Here is an 8,448-nt window from a genome sequence, read left to right on the forward strand (position 1 = left end):
AATCATTCAGCCATAGAGTGAGTTTTCTCTTATGCACCACATCACATGGCCACCTATGTCACCAAAGTTTGCTACTGATCACGAGTGGGATCAGATATAAGAATCTAATTGGCTAAAAAATAAGTTAAAACATGCAATCTTCGGTTATCTCCCACTACATGAGAAAGCAAACCTGATAACAACTCTGTAGAAACTCTGATAATTTAAGTTATCAAACATGTACCTGTTCATTTCCATATATATATATATATATATACACACACTTATATAAATAAATCACATTCGCCTTCATAGCAAATAAAAGTAGTAATTTTAAAACAAACTGCTCTTCAAACTTGCAAGTAGATGCTCAGTTTGGAATATGAGTGTTTTTTGATCTCAGTATATAGCTTTGTCTTCTGAAGAAAAAAGAATCTTAAAAAACAAGCAAACAAACAAACTATGATTTACAAACAGGCAACCAGAAATTTAAACCGAACCATACTGTAATAAGAAAGATTGGCTCCCAGAAAATGTACAAATGTCCTTCAGAATAACATTCACATGAAATGGATTTTGATTGTTGCTTTGATCATAGGATTAGAAATGATGAAGTAGGAAATCTTATCCACCACATAAGCTGAGTGCGGAAACCTATATTAAGCAATCTGAGAAGCCTAAGTACAGAACATTAAGTCTCTAGAAATGTCTTACACATACAACTGAAATGGCAGAAAACAGAAATCTTCAGCCTTGCATAAATATATTTCCACTTTTCAATTTATAAGAGCAATTACTGTAGGGATGGATATTTCATGGGGATTAATGACCACCTGAAGGTAATAATTCCTGCCCTCGTGTTAGGCCATCAACTCCCTTCAGAGATGAAACCTAATCAATCTGTCATTATTGAGCTGATGTTATATAGGTACTTAAAAAAAAAAAAAAAACTATCTCATTTGATGCCAATAAACTCCTGAAGATAAAGGAACATAGCCTTCTTTAGCAGGACCATTCTGATTGATTTTGTTCCAAAAATATGCAGAGAAATTTAATAGTCTAACTAGAAAACTAAAATACTTGCCTACCCAAGACTAGGACTTCCCAAGCTAGTGATCAAGAACCTGCCTGCCAATGCAGGAGACACAAGAGACATGGATTTGATCCCTGGGTCAGGAAGATTCCCCTGGAGGAGGGCATGGCAACCCACTCTAGTATTCCTGCCTGGAGAATCCCATGGACAGAGAAGCATGCTGGGCTTCAGTTCATGGGGTTGCAAAAAGTTGGACATGACGGAAGCGACTGAGCACGCATGCACACACCCGACACTAGAGTCACATCCTGACAGCTCTTGTCCGGGTGTGCTAGAGTCCCCACAAAGAATCTGCTGGTCTTGATGCACTGGCGAGGGCAATCAGCCCCCAGAAGTGCCCAGGTCAGAAACATGCCTTCCCTGGCTCCAAGATGTAGTGGATTGGGTTACTACAAATTTCTGGGGAAAGGTGGAGTAGGAAATGGCAACCCACTCCAGTATTCAAGATTCCAAGGCAGCCTGTCATCCCGAAGGCCAACTTCTTCAGCAGAAGAGCTGAGGAGAAGATTAAGGGTGTGGGAAGGGCTTGAGTCCTGGTAGACTGAAGCCATATGGTAGAAAATTCATTAAATGTTAACAAGTGCTTCTCTTAAAAAGAAAGAACTGAGTAGAGCTTCTCAGGTGGTGCTAGTGGTAAAGAACCCACCTGCATAATGCAGGAGATGTAGGAGACTGCGGTTCAATCCCTGGGTTGGGAAAATCCCCCGGAGGAGGCCATAGCAACCCACTCCAGTATTCTTGCCTGGAGAATCCCACAGACAGAGGACCCTGGTGGGCCATGGTTCATAGAGTCACAGAAAGTAAGACTTGACTAAAGTGACTTACCACACAAAGGGTGTTAAACCAAAAATAAATAAAATATATAATATAATATAACACTTGCCTATAGCCACATTCATAGTAAGTCACTGATTGAACTTGAAGCCACAACTTCTCTGTAGCTATGAGAGTCATTTGTAACATGTGTAACAAGACCTTTCACTCACTAAATAAACTTTATTTGGGGAGACAATAAGTAGCAGTCACTGTCACAGGGGCTAGATATATAAATATATGACTAATAAGGCATATATAGCTCCTGCCTTTAAGAGATTTTTAGTCTGCTGGGAAAAATAGTCAAGTGATAAAGGAATTTCAAAATAAACTGCAAAACTCTACTATGGCTGGTATCCAGTGGTAGAAATATGTAATGCAGTTCTCCATAGGAGGGGGTTTGACAGGAGGAGACTCTTGATGAAGGTGAAAGAGGATCAAAAAGCAAAAAAATGAAGACCATGGCATTCAGTCCCATCACTTCATGGCAAATAGATGGGGAAACAATTGAAACAGTGACAGGCTTTATTTTGGGGGCTCCAAAATCACTGCAGATGGTGGTGACTGCAGCCATTAAATTAAAAGATCCTTGCTCCTTGGAAGAAAAGCTATGACGAACGTACACAGCATATTAAAAACCAGAGACATTACTTTGTCAACAAAAGTCCATTTAGTCAAAGTTACGGTTTTTCCAGTAGGTATGTATAGAGGTGAGAGTTGGACCATAAAGAAGTCTGAGCGCTGAAGAATTGATGCTTTTGAATTGTGGTGTTGGAGAAGACACTTGAGAGTCCCTTGGACAGCAAGGAGATCAAACTAGTCAATTCTAAAGGAAATTAACACTGAATATTCATTGGAGGAACTGATGCTGAGGCTGAAGCTGCAATACTTTGGCCACCTGGTGTGAAGAGCCAACTCATGGAAAGACCCCGATGCTGGGAAAGATTGTAGGCAGGAGGAGAAGGAGACAACAGAGGATGAGATGTTTGTATAGCATTAATGACTCAATGGACATGAGCTTGAGCAAGTTCTGGGAGATGGTGAAGGACAGGGAAGCCTGGTGTGCTGCAGCCCATGGGGTCACAAAGAGTTGGTCACAACTGAGCAACTGAACAACAACAACAATAGGAGGGCATTAGAAAAGTTTATCCACATAAAATGACCTTCAAACAGCAAATAATTGGGCTAAAAAGTGGATCTGGAAGTAGTGGTTATAAAATATGCAAATGCCTAGAGACAATTAAAGAAAAAAGCAACACATTCAAGCCACTGTAAGCTGTCACAGTTTGACCCAATAATTCAGGGCCTGGGTGATGAGAGATGTGGCTAGAGAATTAAGAGTAGCTAACAGCTTATTTTCTTGGGCTCCAAGAAAGTAATATGGCAGCAGCAACCTGAAGAGGCATTGGTGGCCTGGGAAGCAGCCTTGCAGAGATCACAATGAAGATGGAGGCGGGAGCAGTATAGTGACCAGCACCCCCAATTCCCAGTGCAGAGTCAGAGGAGAGGAAAGACTGGGGCCAAAGCTTGGCAATGGCAGTGGAATGGCCCCAAGGCGACCAGAACCAGCAGCGAGTCGGGATGCCTTTCACTCCTGGGCATCCTACAACATTGGTTCCAGCCTTCCTCAGACCCCCATCCCAGCCACTCCAGCAGGGCCTTTGCCTCAACCCCAGGCCACATGTTGACTGACACCCTATGGCCTGTGATGGATAACACACTCAACAAGGACCAGCAGTGGGACCATTAGGGCTCCAAGCATGTCATCCAGCCACATGGAGCAGCTGAAGGGCATGTCCCTGCTAGTTAAGGCCTGACAAAATGTGTCCACTGGAGAAGGGAATGGCAAACCACTTCAGCATTCTTGTCTTAAGAAACCCATGAACAGTATGAAAAAGCAAAAAAAGATATGACACTGAAAGATGAACCCCCATGTTGGTAGGTGTCCAATATACTACTGGGGAAAAGTTGAGAAATAGTTACAGAAAGAATGAGGAGGCTGAGCTGAAGTGGAAACAACGTCCAGGTGTGGTTGTATCTGGTGGTGAAAGTAAAATCCGATGCTATAATGAACAATATTGCATAGGAACCTGGAATGTTAGGTCCATGAATCAAGGTAAATTGCAAGTGGTCAAACAGGAGATGGCAAGAGCGAACATCAACATTTTAGAAATCAGTGAACTAAAGTGTTCAGGAATGGGTGAATTTAATTCAGATGACCATTATATCTATTGTGGATAAGAATCACTTAGAAGGAATGGAGTAGCCCTCATAGCCAACAAAAGGGTCAAAAATGCAGTACTTGGTTGCAGTCTCAAAAATGACAGAATGATCTCTGTTTGTACCCAAGGCAAACCATATCAAAATAATCCAAGACTATGCTCCAGTCGCTAATGATGGAGAAGATGAAGTTGAATGATTCTGTGAAGAGCTACAAGACCTCCTAGAACTAACACCAAAACAAGATGCCCTTTTCATCATAGGGGACTGGAATGCAAAAGTAGGAAGTCAAGAGATACCTGGAGTAACAGGCAAATTTGGCCTTGGAGTACAACATGAAGCAGGGCAAAGGCTAACAGTGTTTTGTCAAGAGAACACACTGGTCATAGCAAACACCCTCTTCGAAAAACACAAGCGACAACTCTATACATGGACATCACAAGATGGCCAATACCCAAATCAGATTGATTCTATTCTTTGCAAGGGAAGATGGAGAAGCTCTATACAGTCAGTGAAAACATAGACCTGCAGCTGACTGTGGCTCAGACCATCAGCTCCTTATTGCCAAATTCAGACTCAAATTGAAGAAAGTAGGGAAAACCACTTTTCCTGAATGGAAGACCATTCAGGTATGACCTAAATCAAATCCCTTATAATTATACAGTGGAAATAACAAATAGATTCAAGGGATTAGATCTGATAGAAAGAGTGCCTGAAGAACTGTGGATGGAAGTTCATAACATTGCACAGGAGGAAGTGATAACCATGATGGTGTCATCACTCGCCTAGAGCCAGACATCCTGGAATGTGAAGTCAAGTGGGCCTTAGGAAGCATCACTATGAACAAAACTAGTGGAAGTGATGGAATTCCAGCTGAGCCGTTTCAAATCATAACAGATGATGCTGTTAAGTGTTGCACTCAATATGTCAGCAAAGTTTGAAAATTCAGCAGCGGCCACAGGACTAGAAAAAGTCAGTTTTTGTTTCAATCCCAAAGAAATACAATGCCAAAGAATGCTCAAATTACTGTACAATTGCACTCATTTCACATGCTAGCAAGATTATGCTCAAAATCCTTCAAGCTAGGCTTCAGCAATATGTGAATTGAGAACTTCCAGATGTACAGCTGAATTTAGAAAAGGCAGAGAAATAAGAGATCAAACTGCCAACATATACTGGATCATAGAAAAAGCAAGGGAATTCCTAAAAAAAAAACATCTACTTCTGCTTCATTGACTACAATGAAGCCTTTGACTGTGTGGATCACAACAAACTATGGAATATTCTTAAAGAGATGGGAATACCAGACCACCTTACTGGCCTCTTGAGAAACCTGTATGCTGGACAAGAAGCAACAGTTAGAACTGAACATGGGACAACAAACTGATTCAAAATCAGGAAAGAAGTACATCAAGGCTGTATATTGTCACCTGCTTATTTAACATATGCAGAGTACATCATACGAAATGCCTGACTAGGACTAGAAGAAGCACAAGCTGGAATCCAGATTTCCAGGAGAAATACCAGCAACCTCAGATAGGCAAATTATATGACTTTGATGGCAGAAAGTGAAATGGAACTAAAGAGCCTGTTGATGAAGGTGAAAGAGGAGACTGAAAAACCTCCCTTAAAACTCAGCATTCAAAAAACAAAGATCATGGCATCTGGTCCCATCATTTCATGGCAAGTAGATGGGGAAAAGTGGAAACAGTGACAGATTTCATTTTCTTGGGCTCCAAAATCACTGCAGATGGTGACGGCAGCCACTGAATTAAAAGATGTTTGTTCCTTGGAAGAAAAACTATGACAAACCTAGACAGCATGTTAAAAACAGAGACATTACTTTGCCAACAAAGGTCTGTATAGTCAAATCTATGGCTTTTCCGGTAGTTATGTATGGATGTGAGATTTGGACCATAAAGAAGGCTGAGCACCAAGAATTGAGGATTTTGAACTCTGGTGCTGGAGAAGACTCTGAACATCCCTTGGATAGCAAGAAGGAACCAGTCAATCCTAAAGGAAATCAACCTTGAATATTCATTGGAAGGACTTATACTGAAGCTCCAATACTTTGGGCACCTGATGTGAAGAGCTGACTCATTGGAAAAGACCCTGATGCTGGGAAAGATTGAGGGCAAGAGGAGAAGGGGAAAACAGAGGATGAGATTGTTGGATGGCATTATCAACCTAATGGACATCAGTTTAAATCAACTCCAGGACATAATGAAGTGAAGCACAGGAAAGCCTGGCATGCTGCAGTCCATGAGGTTGCAAAGAGTGAATAAAAACAAGAGCTTAGTCATCTGATGTAAACATTAGCAGGGCTTACCCTAAACTAAATGGCAGGGTTATCTGAGTTTAAAGTGAAGAGCTGACATGGTCAGATTTTAGAAAACTAAATGTGAGCAGAGGGAATGGTGGATCATGGTGGAGCTCAGCCTCAGCACTGTTGTCTGGAAAACCAGTCTTCCAATGCAGTCAAGAGATGACAGTGGCAGGGGGAAAGGGGAAGCATTGAGATTATTACAAAATAATGAGGAAGTAGGAGGTGACATTCCCTAAGAGAAGGTGAAAAGGAAAACTTCAAAAACTCTCTCTTTCCCTGTGGAGAGAGTGAAGTTTTACGGGACATCCAAGTAGAAATGTCTGTTAGATATGTGGATGCAGAGGCTTCATGCTGAGGAGAAAAGGCTGGGATAGAAATAAAGTCTTAGTAAATATCTGAACACATATGCTGATTAAAGCACTCAAAGGGGATCAAATTCCCTAAGGGGTATAGTGAGAAGAGAAGAGATAAGAGAAATGAACCAAGAAGTCAGCTAAGTGTTTGAAACCTTACGAGTGATGAGAAGTGACAGAAGGTACGTGAAGGCACAACAAAGTATGCAGATGAGATGGGAAAACATTATATGAGTGTGTTGTCACAAAGGCTCTAATAGCAATTGTGTATTTTTATTTCCAGTATCCATTCCCTCTTCTTATGGGAAGGCTATCTTAACTTTGATTAAGATCGAAGGGTCGACTCTTCATTCCGTCTCAACCATTTCTTCAGATGCAAGACTTCACCCCTAGGTTCCAGGAGGTGAATACATAAAATAAACAAAACCAGTTAGCCTACTTAGTCCCTTCCTGTCTACAATGATTGTTTCATGGAAAGGGCAGGGCACACACCTCTAATCAAGTCAGTCAGTGTCAATAGATATCGTGATTGCATGCTGAGTTACTTAGGAAAAAGATTCTTCTGTTGAATAGGTATTGTGATTCTATGAAGTTGAATCTATAACTTTTCTCCATAGAGTCTGAGAAGGGAGCCAACCCAAAGATAGGCAAGGAAGATGGATCCTACTAACATCACAGGAGCTCTCAATCAGAAGCAGGTTACAGTTTGAAGTTCATCTTCCCCATCTTCCTACCAAGAGTCTCTATATCCCAAATAGTCCCATGTTTTCTCCTTTCTTGTACTCAAAATTACCTAGAAACTTCTGCCATGTTAACTTTCTTATTTTTGTTTTTTTAAAGCAGTTTCTTCTGATTATAAAAGAAATTTAAAGTCATGAGAAAAGTGCATATGGAGAAATGGAGAAATTACAATGAAGATCATAAAAATTAGCACTAATCACACTACTCAAGGATACCAACTGTTTAAATTTCAACATAGAGATTGTATATGATATAATTAAAGAAAAACTGTCAAAAAAAGAAAAAAGACTATAAGGGAGTGTGTTAAAATATCAGTTCAGGATATTTTGAATATGCAAGAATGAAGAATTTCTTCTTCTCCCTGTGAGAATTAATATGGCATCTCTGTACACTATCTTTATGTAAAGGACATTCACAGATTTTTTTCCCCCTTCTTCCCAACTGACAGTGGTTCAGCTCTCCCTACCATGAACTGGGGGATCCAGAATTGAGACAGTCAGCATTTATAATTCTCCCTTTCTCCCTGAATAGATAAAAATTCTGTGATTGATTACAAGCCCTTCAAGAAGAGGTGGGTGTCATAAAAATAAAACAAGAACACTATATATAACTCAGATGACCATTACATTGACTACTGTGGGTAGGAATCCCTTAGAAGAAATGGAGTAGCCATCATAGTCAACAAAAGAGTCAAAATGCAGGACTTGGATGCAATCTCAAAAACGGCAGTATGATCTCTGTTTGCTTCTAAGGCAAATCATTCAGTATCACAGTAATCCAAGTCTATGCCCCAACCAGTAATGCTGAAGAAGCTGAAGTTGAACAGTTCTATGAATACGTGCAAAACCTTTTAGAACTAACACCCAGAAAAGATGTCCTTTTCATTATAGGGGACTGGAATGCAAAAGTAGGAAGTCAAGAAA

The 8,448-nt window shown here is 40.6% G+C and overlaps 1 non-coding gene across 1 annotated transcript; it reads left to right on the plus strand.

Annotated features, from left to right (window-relative positions):
* The first annotated feature begins 1,305 nt into the window (after positions 1-1,305).
* On the plus strand, positions 1,306-1,427 carry LOC139182840 (small nucleolar RNA SNORA3/SNORA45 family). Its single transcript, XR_011566408.1, has one exon. It is a non-coding gene; the product is annotated as a small nucleolar RNA SNORA3/SNORA45 family (small nucleolar RNA).
* The last annotated feature ends 7,021 nt before the right edge of the window (positions 1,428-8,448 follow it).

Source organism: Bos indicus, chromosome 4, assembly GCF_029378745.1.
Source record: "Bos indicus isolate NIAB-ARS_2022 breed Sahiwal x Tharparkar chromosome 4, NIAB-ARS_B.indTharparkar_mat_pri_1.0, whole genome shotgun sequence".
In the NCBI taxonomy this organism is placed as follows: domain Eukaryota; kingdom Metazoa; phylum Chordata; class Mammalia; order Artiodactyla; family Bovidae; genus Bos; species Bos indicus.